The sequence below is a fragment of the Epinephelus fuscoguttatus genome, linkage group LG14 (genome assembly GCF_011397635.1).
Source record: "Epinephelus fuscoguttatus linkage group LG14, E.fuscoguttatus.final_Chr_v1".
NCBI lineage: Eukaryota > Metazoa > Chordata > Actinopteri > Perciformes > Serranidae > Epinephelus > Epinephelus fuscoguttatus.
Window position 1 is genome coordinate 21,144,646 of NC_064765.1, and position 13,355 is coordinate 21,158,000.

The 13,355-nt window shown below is 40.8% G+C and overlaps 1 protein-coding gene across 1 annotated transcript in view; it reads left to right on the forward strand.

Annotated features, from left to right (window-relative positions):
* Positions 1 to 1,753: 1,753 nt before the first annotated feature.
* Positions 1,754 to 13,355, forward strand: part of bahd1 (bromo adjacent homology domain containing 1) — a 56,897-nt gene continuing 45,295 nt past the window's right edge. The window contains exon 1 of the mRNA XM_049595730.1: positions 1,754 to 2,389. The gene's annotated coding sequence lies outside the window, so the exon portion shown is untranslated. The remainder of the gene's footprint in view (positions 2,390 to 13,355) is intronic.

A 13,355-nucleotide genomic window follows, 5' to 3' on the forward strand; every position in this document is an offset into this window, starting at 1 on the left:
AGACATTTCCTCCTTTGCCTCTCTACTGGAGTTACTGAAGCTGCATGAAGGGGCGGAGCTGTCCTCCTTCTCTGTCTCCACATTCTGTGTACGGTCTACATTCTCCTCCTCCTCATCATCACCATCTTCCTGAATATTTCTATCTGACCTGCTGAGGGCGAGCTATCTGAGTTAGGGAATGATTCTGTGCACCCTGTTCCTCTGTCTTGTCGTGGCTGTGTCCTGTCAAACAACTCCCTAAAGGCTTCTGTGACGCAAAAAATGTAGAAAGTTGAACCTGTTCCGAAAATTGTAATGACGGATGAAAGTTTCGGACAAGGTGAAGTCGTCAATTTTGGATGAAAAAAAAAAATGCCATGAAAATACTCTCAACATATTCATTCATTTTTCATAATTGCTTATCCTGTTGGGAAGGGGGGCTGGAGCCTATGCCAGCAGTCATTGGGCGAGAGGCAGGGTACACCCTGGACAGGTCGCCAGACTTTTGCAAGGCTGACACATAGAGACAAACAACCATTCACACTCACATTCACACCTACGGACAATTTAGAGTCACCAATTAACCTGCATGTCTTTGGACTGTGGGAGGAAGCTGGAGTACCTGGAGAGAACCCACGCTGACACAGGGAGAACATGCAAACTCTGCACAGAAGGGCTCCCCCACCCTGGGTTCGAACCCCCAACCATGGGCTTGAACCACTAACCACTGCACTACCGTGCCATTTTGTTGCTGACCCCCTCCACAGCAGTCGATTGCTTTGCTTCTATGTTGGACTCCTGCTTCTCCAAACTGGGGGTGCTCCGATCGCCATCTACTGTATGTAATATACTGTCTTAAGTACTATTCGGATGGGATTGGTTTTACATAGGGATGTGGACTAATGTCAGTTTACCACAGGGTGTCTGTAATATAAATGTCCGATTCACACGGGACAAGAAATCTCCGTAATTCTACCAAAGATGGGAGTGGTAACTCCGTTTGTCACCTCCTTGTCAGCATGTGCGTGCTACGTTGCTTCCTGTATGTGTTGCGTTCATTAGCCCAATATGAAATATTGCCCATGATCAGGATTGTGTGTACACAACAATTAGCAATATGGATTTATATTAGGCCTACCTAACACAACCAAAAGTCTTGTGGCTCTGAGAAGTGCTTTCTTCTCGACCTTTTTAATTGGTCTCCCACGTAGGGCTGCGTGATCGGATTGGAAGAATGTCCACCATCATGACTGTTGACAACACCGAATGCTTCAAGCGCCTCCATCATTGAAAAAACGTAGAAAACTAGTAAAATCAGTAATAATTACTTTACCCCACGTCTCCACGTTAAACTAATGCTGGCCAAGTAGGGCTATAGTGTAAGTACTCCAAACAACCCCACTTCAAAAAAAACTAAACTGTCCCTTTAATATTTGTTTATTTGTCGCAAGTAATATAGTTTTACAATATTCAGCAACCTTATTGCATGTTACATTTTCCTCATGGTGCCGTTGCATTTCATAAAACAATACAGCATGAAATTAAAACCTAAAGTCACATAAAGAGACAACAAAGTCTTCCCAGCAGTGCTCCAGGAGGCACCGTGCAGTCACATGTCAGAGCAGGTTTTGGTCATGAGCCAGATCTGACACACCACAGATCCTTCACTGAGAGCCCAGCTCCCTCAGCCACCGCTGCCAGGGTTAATACAAGTGTCAAAAGAACAGGGCTTAAAGACATTAACTAGGTGAAAGCCATCTGTCAGCCACAGCGGGGCTGCTGCCGGGGGGACGGTGACATGTGGACGTCCGTGGCCCTTTAAGAAACTCCATGTTTTCGCTACATGATGCGTCAACATAAAAAAAGCGGATGATGCTGTTATGTAAAAACACGCTGAAGTGAGCCGTAGTTTGCAGGGAGCTCGGTGAAAGCTTCGCACGCCACACTTCGTCTTCTACAGCAGGATTGTGGTTTAAAGTGTGGGGGTTTTTACGCGTAGCGCACGGAGCGGTGCAGTTTGGAGAGGAGGCGGAGAAGAAAAAGGCTTCAGCCCGATCAACTCAACATGAGTCGCCCTCCACTCTGTTTTCCTCCTTCACTTGCGGGAAGCGTACACCTGACGCATCACCCTCTCGCCCTGTGGAAGCGATAGATCGTCCCTCTTTTTCAATCGGGTTTATTTTGCAGCCTGCGAGGCGACAGGACACCACAGCCCTCAGCTCGGATCGCTTCTGGGGCTAAACTGAAAGTGTCAGGACGGGATCGAGCTGCGAGCTGAAGTAATGTGTCAGCTATAGACACACAAACAGATCCTTCCTCTGTGTGGCGGTGATCTGTGAACCTGAGAGGAAACTTTCGGGGATCTCTGTGACTTCTTCCTCCACTTGAGTCGTCTTTTATCGCCCAAACGGTGAGTACACACTCCTGCAGCTCGTGATCGCAGAAAATGTCACTCGTGCAGCTCCTGTTGGAGTCATGTCTGAGGCTCGACCCTGCTGCCGAGGCTGCTGGTGGGGTCACTGGCACATTTAATTTAGCCTACTTAAATGCGGATGAAATGTGTTTTGAACTTGCCAGTAACACAAGGAAATGTGATGGAGACATTTAAAGGTCCTGGTGGTGTTTAAATAGTTGTTTGTTTTGGAGCCAGAGTCGTCGTCAATACCAAAAATTCACTGCTGCCAGTTATTCAAATGTGGATATTTGCTAATTTTCTATTATAATCAACTGAATAGCTTTGGTTTTTGGACTGTGAGTACATTTACTTAAGTAGTTTACTTAAGTACAACTTTGACATACTTGTACTTTAGTTTATCCATTTTATACCTCTTAATACTTGTACTTCTCTGAGGGAAATATTGTCCACTAAATCCATTTAACATACAGCACATTTAACCACCTAAAAGTGCTTTAAATAAATTGAATACACTCCTCGTCAACTAGATACAGCATTAAAATGCTCCTTACATATAAATACTTCAGTAGTCATAATCTAAAATGTAGGCTATGACAATGTAAGGGACAGTGTTGGAAGATATGCTTGCATAATGGGCACTTTTGACACTTAAAGTAGCCTAGATTTTTCAGATAATACTTAAGCTGGGAAAAAAGGGGATATGTCCCCATCAATATTTAGAAAATGTACATTTGCCTCTCTGAATAAGAATGTAGCAGAAAAAAGTAGCAGAAGACTTGTAAAGACATTTACACCATGAAATGATGCAAAAAAATCACCAGAATACAGGAAATTAAGTGTTAAATGCTCAAAATGTTCTGGTGATGGATCCCAACAACTCCATTTCATGGGACCCCTCCAATAGTGAAATTAAACCCACTCTAAAAATGATTCATGGGGTGAGTATATAACTCTTAAAATAAAGAAGCTTTTCAGCATTAAAAAATTATGTTTGTGTCATTTAAGTGTTTAAATCATCTGAGAAGTTCTTTTAAGAAGTTGGTCAAAGTTAAAAATATTTTTATACATTTTTGAGTAGGATGGAGTTGATGCAGAACTAGTCTCACCACCAGACAATCAGAGATCTCCGGCTTATGATGGTCTGGGGACACTCCTTTCTAAAGTGTGTTTAACACGCCAGAGAAAGCGGCCGGCAACAAAGCAACGCCTCTTGCATTTTTGAAAAGGACACACCCTCCCGGAAATGTGCACTCCCCCTTTTCTCGTCCGCAAGGAAACAAACACACAGAGAGCTTGAAAATGGATGCTGAGAGATTTAACTCCGTTTCATCAAACGTGTGCTCAGTCCACAAGATTGTGGAAATAAAGGACTTACAGCGACTTTGTTTGAAACTTCTAATGCTGTCTGACTATGTTTACGAGCACAAGAGTTCAGTGAGCCACCGAAGGACCGCCCTGCGGATTTACTATTGGTTCTGCAACGTAGGGAGCATCTAAACACAAAATCAGGGAGAAAGACATCAGTCTTTAGTTAAGCAAAGCGTCTAAAGACTGACTTGTGAGTCTAATGCAGAACAACCACCGCTCCACCTGGCCTGGTCTTGGCAAGGTGCTGGACATGTCAGCATTTCCGCACATTTACCTCTATGCAGTGTTTCACTTTATTGTTGAGCTTTCAGTCCACTAGACCTTCATCAGAAAATAGATAAGGCAACCAAGATGTAGGATTGAGTAAGATGGAATTAAAATAAATAGGTTTAACCACTAAATATCAACGTAACTTCTGGATAAATATTAAGTTGGTTCAACTCAATTAAGTTTTTCAAGGTCAAAGCAAATCATGTTGGTTGTACTGAACTAACTGAGTTTGTTAGATTATAAAATGATTTAATGCCAGAGTTGAGACTACTTAAAAGATACATGCATATTGTTTCCTGTGTTAAAAGTTTAACCAGTTGACTCTGTTTTAGAGTGTATAAACACCCTTGACTGGAGCAAACTGGTTGACTTGCTAGCACAGAAGGTTTGGACACTACTGTGTCTTCATCATAGTCAGAATAGACAAAGACAGAAGGTAGAAATGGTATTTAGCTGGCCGCAAACTGGTGTACAGTTATCCACACCCTATACACTTAAATCATACCAGGAGCAAAACAACACAGATAAATCTGAAAGTCACAAAGACAGAAAACTAAATTTACTGCATCCATCAGGTGTAATTACTTTTTAAAGTAATCTCAGCATGTGGACAACCTGTGTGGGTTTTTAAACACTTTATTTGTAGAGATTTTTCTGTTTATCAGACAGGACATTAACATAATCTCAAAGTACATACATGTACAGAAAAAAGAGAGAAATGGAAAGAAAAGGAGGAGAAACAGAAAAAAGTGCATCATAGTGTATTTACTTATTTAAAGGACAGACCACCTGTAGAAGTAAAAGTTCATTGTTCCAGGTCAGTTAGACTGTTCACATATTTTATTAATGGCTCCCAGGTTTTGTAAAATGTCTTAATGGAGCCCTAGAGGGTGTATCTCATTTTTTCAAGCTTTATGTTCTGCATCACATCTATAATCCAGTGGCTGTGTGATGTGGAGGTGTTACATCCTTCCATTTAAACAGAACTGAGCGTTAAGCTAAAAGAGAGGAAAAGGCAATGACCTTCAGAAAGTGAGCAAGGATATAGGAGTCATCTGGAACTGAGAATATACCAAAAAGTACCAGTTGTAGGAGATGCATTATATTACAGCTGTAATCTGTCAAGTTTTAAACAACGAACACACCTGTCACACACAGGGTCTTTCATTTGAGACCATTCTTGCAAGTTTAGCTTTAGAGAGGTGTTGCCGATGTCGCACTTGAAACTGTATCAAGGCACGTCTGGAGCATGTAGAAGATGAATTAACCCTACAAAGAGCTGAGTCCTGTTCCTCATGTGACAGTGGGCACCCCTCTATCATTTTCCCATAGTTGTCAAATATGATATTTAGGGGGATTATATCTATTCATGATCTGAGTATAAATCATTGAGACTCTTATTTAGCATATTGACCTTTAGCAAAGAATCCAGGCGAGATGATGGGGGAGTAGTTGGAAAGTTAGCAAATGTTTTGTGTGCAAAGTCCTTGATTTGTAAATAATGGAAAAAAATGAGTATTAGTCAGCCTGAATTATTTGGGCAGTTGTTCAGAGCTGGCAGTCCCCAGTATACAAGTCCCTGGTGTTACATATACTTTTATCATACCAGACAGGAAAGATGATTCTTTACTGTAGGTGATTTATGAAGGATTTCATGGTGTATTTTATTCCAGTGTGTGAATGTGTGACGTGTTTGGTGTCTGATGAGTTAAAAGCCTTTGTGTTGATTAGACAACGGGGAGACAGTGATAGGTGATTTCCTGGTGTCTGAACGAATCAGCCCGTCTCTCAGATTTTGAGAATGTGATCAAGGGAGGCACTGATCTGATATTATTTACAGATGCATCACTTTGAAAGACAGTCCCGTGTTTAAGGATAATGTTTTTGAGGAGGATACTCAGTAGAGGAAGTAGTCTGTAGTAGCTGTTGTTTTTCCTAATGGGGATTCCCTATCTGTGTGTAGGGCCCTCTGATAGGCCAGGAAGATGGATGCTGTGGGGCTGCCCCTTGGCTGGAAACACTCCATTTTGGGTGATTAATCACAGCTTTTAGGAGTGTGTTTCTGATTTTTTGAATGCGTCATATAAGCTACCAGATGTCTAAATTTTCCTCAGGATTAATAAAGTATCTATCTATCTATCTATCTATCTTGGAGGAAAATCGATACAGCATAGTATTGCGATATTTTTGTTTGGCAATATTGTATCGCCAAACAGTGCCGAGTAGAGAGCAGACTTTATCTTATAAGATAAAACAGATGTTGACAAAGTTTCCCTCTGGGGACAAAATTTATAGATGGCAGAAGGTAATAAATCGCAATATATCCCAATATATTTTACCGCAATACTCAGAATATCGCAGCATATTTTTTTTTATTACAAACTTTAGTAATTTCAACAGATACAAATTAAACTGTAGGTAGCCTACTACAATAATATAATCATTTGCTTTTTCAGTCCACCAGATGCATTTTGCTGCTACTAAAAAATGGCTGAAGTTTGATGAACAGAGTGAAAAAATTATCTCATTAGATAAAACAGATGTTGACAAAGTTTTCCTTTGGGACACAATTTACAGTTAAAATAAAGGTAATAAATTGCAATGTATTTTCTCGTAATACTCAGCATATTGCAACATATTTAGAATAACAACAATACTGTATCATGATAATATCATATCCTCTGGTGATTCCTACCCCTACTATCTCTCTATCTTGGGGGAAAATCGATACAGCATCGTATTGTGATATTCTTGTGTGGAAATATTGTATTGTCAAACAGTGCCGAGTATAGATCAGACTTAATCTTATAAATTAAAACAGATGTTGACAAAGTTTTCCTCTGGGGACAAAATTTATGGATGACAAAAGGTAATAAATCGCAATGTATCGCAATATGTTTTCCCACAGTATTCAGCATATCGCGACATATTTAAAATTGCAATAATGTATCATGACTTAACCCTATGGGCCCTATGCATTTTTGGGGTATTTTTACTGCCTTTACTTTTAAGCTCATATCACAGTCATTATAAAGGCTACATACACATGCTATATCTTGTTTTTTTCGGGACAATCTGGGCTAACCAGATTTGCCATCATGCCATGTCCTTCTATGTGCCTGTATTTTATATTAATTTTTATATCAATGAAAAAAAAACAAATCCGTATGACTAAATTCTTACATTTTTACATGTATCTCACCATAGCAAGTTGGAAGAAGACATATTCTGCCATATATGAAGAGGGGAGACTCTCTGGAATCTGGCAATATAAGAACCATGATGGTGGGACATTCTGTCACTTCACAGCTGTCCAAAACATGTGGTTTGTGCCAGGCGGACATGATTGCCAGTATTTTTTCATTATTGCAAGAAATTCCATTGACTCATTCACAAGTCAAAAATGTGTTTTATCTGAAAGAAACATGCAATATTTATATCTAAGATCATAGAAAAATAGTCAACCAAGTGCAATGATGTCCTCCAAGATAATAATTGTGAAGTGCGCTGGTCTTGTCATACAAAGTTTGATGGAGTGTCAACTGGACAATATGGAGATATCTGCATCTTGAAGGCCGGACTACAAATGTGGATAGACAGGGAGAAACACATGCAAGCCTAAGACGTGGTAAGATATGATATTCCTCACTATATGAAGTGACTGATAACAAGATGGATTGTAAAGAAATTCGTCAGGTTTTTATTTTGTAGACAATCAATCTGTATTTATAGCGTGATGGGTGACAGCACAATGATGTGTGTGGTATCACTGGAAAGCTCTGCTCCTGCGCTTTCATGTGATATATGTGGCATTTCTGTGCGAGCCTGCGTTCGTGAGTAATCCATCCAACAGTAATGTGTGTGCAAAGCTGTATGAAAGCTCTGTTATACATGATTTTAGTGTAAATTTATCATTTTTTTTTTCGCTGTGAAAACATTGGACTACCGACAAGTGCTTGGTCTTGTTGGAAAGCTACGATTCCGCTGTTTCACGTGATATGCGTGGCTTCCTGCTATGACGCACAGTCGCGGAGAAAATCAATAGAGAAGAACAGGTGTGAATTTGGACGCACTATGCGTCGTTCGGGCCCATAGGGTTAAGTATTGTGATAATATCGTATCAAGGATCATTCTGGTGATTCCCATGCCTACTATCTATCTATCTATATGTGAGGGAAAAAATTGATACAGCATAGTATCACAATATTTTTGTGTGGCAATATTGGATCATCACACAGTGCCAAGTACTGTTTTTTTTATTATAAAATTTAGTAATTTTACAAATACAAATTAAACTTGTTGACAAAATTTTCCTTTGGGGATATAGTTTACAGTTAAAATAAGTTAATATATCGCAATATATTTCATCGGAGTAGTCAAACTAAGCAGTATGAAGGCTTCAGTTTGGGCTCTTGGACCTTTTTATGGACATTTTTCAGGTTTAGTGACATTTTATAGATTACACGATGAAGTGTTTAATCCTGGAAATAATTAGCAGATTAATCACTAATGCTATGTGAGCTGGGGCCCTGTTTGGATTTAAAACCATCTAATTTGTGGAAAGCCGATCACCTCCTGCTGCAAAAGGCCGCTGAAGAGTACATGCTCTGACATGACACCAGGGTTATAATGCATGACGCGCAAGTTGCCCAGTGAGTTCTTCGGTATAATGGTGTTTGTAAAGCCTCCTGTGGACAGAAAGGCCTGACAATAGAGCTTCAGTTCCGGAGGTCGTGGTAGATTTGTGTCTAGTCAGTTCTCCGCAGCCTACTTTGACAGGCCTGTCATAGCGGCATGTTGAATAGAGGTGCAGTGCCCACACGTGAGCCATAAAGCTGGATATCAATCCTGGACATAATCCCATTATTTCTGAAGAAGTGTCCTGTTGTGGCCACAGAGAGAGAGAGAGAGAGAGAGAGAGCGAGCAGCAGAGGAGGAGGAGGAGGAGGAGGAGGGGAACTTGCCTCCTGTCACCCAAACAAACTTAACTTTTCTCCCTGCTGTCCCAAAGGAGACAGATACTTCCTGCTCAGATAAAGCCTACGTGAAGAAGAGGAGAGGACAGAGGAGAATTTAATAGATGTACTGTCATAGTCCACATTATGTGTGGTTCATCTTGCAAATCAGATGCATAAAAATCTATTTTTAGGAAGTGAAAACAACATCCCACCCAGTCTGAATGCCTTTATTGTTCAAGTAGCATTGGAAAAGTACACTGACACATCCCCTTTTTTTCCAAAACACTTGTCATGGTCACACTGTTGTGCCCCACAGAGGGATGTTAAATATTATCTAACAGGAACTCAGCTCGTTGGGCATGATTTCTTTGGATGCCATTCAGTACAAGCGTTCTCGGGTTGAAAACAAAATAACTTAACCTATTGCTGCCAGTTACTGATACTTGATTAGCTGCTTCAGCTGCAAGTCATTGAATATTTCTTCATTTGGGCGAGATTTGCATGACCATGTGGCTGCTGGCCTGCAGATCACTGGGACACTTGGTTATTTTTAAAGCAGAGGATTCAAATGTCCAAGCGAACTCGGTAAAAATAAGTCATAGCATGATGAAAAGATGAAGTGCTTAAATGTTCAGGTCTGAAATCTCAAAGGATAATCCACCTTTATGACAACTTGGATCTTGCTTTTCTAATAAGTGCCATACAAATAAGCTGTTTGCTGAGATCATAGCCGGATTAACCTGCAAGGGGGCCCAGAGGCAAAATGATCATCTGGGCCCTTAATAAACCCACACTGATGTAGGAATATGCAACATACAAGCACAAAGCTGAAATAATGGCTCTCAGGCTGCACACAGTGGGATTTAAACAGCCTAAAGAGGAGACCTACTGGTGCTTAAAAAAGCTCTTCCTTTTCACAGTTAATGTTCTCCTGAAATCTATTTATTTATGTAGTGTTCCTCTCACTTCTTAGACCAAACTCGTGCATAAGAGGAATGTGTCCATAGGTAAGAGAGGAGAATATCTGCGCACTGTCCTAATACTTGCAATAAACTTTATTTAAGTACAGAAAGTTTCAGTCTGTAGACCTTCATCAGTCCAAGGACCAAAATTTTGTCTTGGAATTCTCCTCTCATACAGATGTTCATTATAATGAGCTATAATGAATGGAATGTAACGAAGTACATTTATTCAAGCATTGCTTTTGATACTTTTTACAGTTTAAAAAAAGCTATGGTTTCATGATATGATGCAGAACTATTGTAAAACTTCTATTAGTAGCCCAGGCTATTATTTGTTTAAATCACTGAAATCAACAGGCCTGTATTTGGGACAGGCCTTTAATTCCCTTCACACAAAACTGTTGCTCACCAAAGATGGGAAATACAATGAAATTATTCATTTAAACCAGTATGAATATTACTTGTATGAAAATTAGGCTTCAAATGACATATTAATTACGTATCATTAATTTGATCCAGCTCCGACAGACAGTGCATCAGAGAGTGGGTTACTGCACTCAAGGATTACAGCACCCAGCATACCGACACAACACCACTTTATCCTGTTAAAACAATTCTCACAACTCATATAAATAACTTACAGGGTAATCGAGGAATGGACACATATTTTAAGGCAGCCAACAAACCCGGTTTTACACATCTGAAGAACTTAAAATGAGAAAAAAAAATGAGCTGCTTGGCAACCAGAGCAGGCCTGTTAATGAAGACAGGCCTTTGTTTGTCAAAATGTGTAGCCACACCGGGCTAGTAAAAGGAACTGGGCCTTTAATTGGAACTAGGCTTTGAATTGAAATTTTGTGGCATACTAGTTTTCTACCCAGTACTACACAAAGTATCTAAAATCGGCTTGTCGTTGAAATGCATGTACAAGCAACATGCAAAATGCATGTTGCTTGTACATGCATTTTAGTAGGAAAGCCAAGATAATATTTTCTTTAATAAAAAAGTACTTTGAAAGGAGCTATTTGGCATGATGAATTCAGTTACTTTCAATACTTGAAGTACATCTTGCTGATAATACTTTTACTTAAAGGGAACCACCACTTACACGAAGAACTCCAACTTTTCATGGTCTTGGAAAGTTCAGTCAGTATCAGAGAACATGAGGTACAGTACATTGGCATTTTTCAACGTGGACCCCATTTCCCTGTGTAAATTGTTCAAAGAGATTGATGTGAACAATATTTTTTGAAACACAACTGAACATCGTCACTGTATGAAAATTAAAATTAGTTATTTTTGAGACAGAGCGGCTGTTATTATAAGTGTCTGCAGTGTCTCTTTACCTTTCACTTGATCCAGTGTCTTAATTGCCTTGTTAAGCAGAAGTTTCTTTCTGAAACATCAGGAGATATCAGGAGATAGATAGAAAATGCATTTTAGTGTTGTCTAAAAGATTTTCAACATCATGAATGATTATTTACCTGATTTCAAATTTGGCTCAGGCAAATAGGGTCTAGGTTGAAAAATGCCAACGTTATCCTTTAATGCCAGAAATCAGAGGAGTAAGTCTCAGACTTGTGATGCCATAGTGTATAAAGTCTGGAGCTGCTCCATAAACAGTGAATGGGAGCCTGATTTAGTAGACCCACAGAATGTTTGTTTTCTTTTTCATACCCAGATGAGCTTTATGCTGTTGTAGTGTTCTCAGAGCTAAAACAGAAAATGTGCCCACATACTCAGAACATTCCCCTGGGTGCTGGGGGTGGTGAAACATCTTTCACCATTGACTGTCTATGGAGCAGCTCCAGCCTTTACACTCTGTGACATCACAAATTTGAGTTTTAGCACTCTAGTTTTTGGATTTGGGAGGGAGCTGTTCATGTTTGCTAATATTTTTGGACTTTCTTAGACCTTAACGTATGAGTTTTTAAATGGGTGTGGTTGCCCTTAAAAACTATAGTATTTATTCTTTTACTGAGGTAAAGGACCTGAGTACTTCTCCCAACACTGACTGTGTGTGCTAAAAGATTTCCTGTAATTTGGGATTATTACCGTAATTTTGGGTGCGCTCGCTAGTCTAACTGTTGACCTTTTTACCACCTGGTAGTCTGACTTTGTTGTTGTGAAGTGTTTCCATATTCCAGCAGTTACTTTGCCACAGCTCGTGTTATCCTGATCTATAGGTGTGGAAAAAAGACTCAAGTTGTAAGTTAAAATTATGCTTTGTGGCCACAATATGATTCACACAAGTTTATACTGTAATGTTAAAATGCTAATGAGTCTTGCAGTTGGATTTTAATCTTGTTGAGTTGTGTGAGTGTTCCTCTGGTCTGAATCTTGAGTGTCTCAGGATTAGCAGAGCTGTCGTGTAGCCTGCGCTCCTCTAAAAGCCATTAGCCAGCCCCTCTGTCTCTCTCTCCCTCTCTCCCAGCCTCTCTTTCCCTGACTCACCCTGGCACGATGCCCGAGACACAGCTGTGAAAATTACAGGTCTGTTTCATGAAAACATAGAAGAAGAGGAGGCAGGGTTGGTGGGGAGGGAAGCAGAAACAGAGCAGAGACCCAGAGCCCGGCGTCAGCTGTTGGCCAGCACACAGCTGCAGTGGATGTGGAGCTATCAGAGCCGGGGTCTTGCTCACTTCTCACACACACACACACACACACACACCACAGACTGGGATTGTTTACACGGGGTGGGAGTGTATGTGTGTGTGTGTGTGTGTGTGTGTGGAGGGGAGATATTAAACCCTGTTTGGCTGAGGCCGAACAGAACAGAAGCCCTCACTGTGACTGACAAACGTCAGGCTCCTTCAGTGAAAAGCACATGGCACCAAGCGTCCTTCAGTTTGGCAGATGCTAAAAGCATGACTGAGGCCCTGGCAGGTGGGCCGGCGGGCGGCCGCCCCCTCCTTGCTCCTTCTTCCGCTGGGTTGAAAATCCAGCGACAGGCCTCCTCTATCAGAGAGTCATTGTTCATGATGATGATGACAATCTCTCTCTGTCTCCATTCTCTGTGCTATCTCAATCCATCACTCTCTTGTCTTTGCCTCCCCTCCCTCCTCCCCCCCGGTCGCTGTCTCTCACACGTTCTCTTAATTTTTCTTCTCCCTTGTTCTCTCAGAAACTCTGTGTCAAACTATGTGTCTCCGAGGAGCTGTCAGCCAAAGAAAAGCAGGGTGAATGTGAAAAATTGCCCTTCTGATTTCAACTAAGTTTGACTTTTCTCCTGCTCGATGAGATGTGAGCTGTGAGATTCCCTCTTCACTTGCTCCACTCCTCTCCGGTGCTTTGCTTCGATCTTTTTGAATTCAGTCTTCATCACTATCTCTCCCTCTCTCTCTATGTCTCACTTTTTTTTTTCTTCTCCTCTGCCTCTATGCCAGTCAGGCTGTCTGGCAT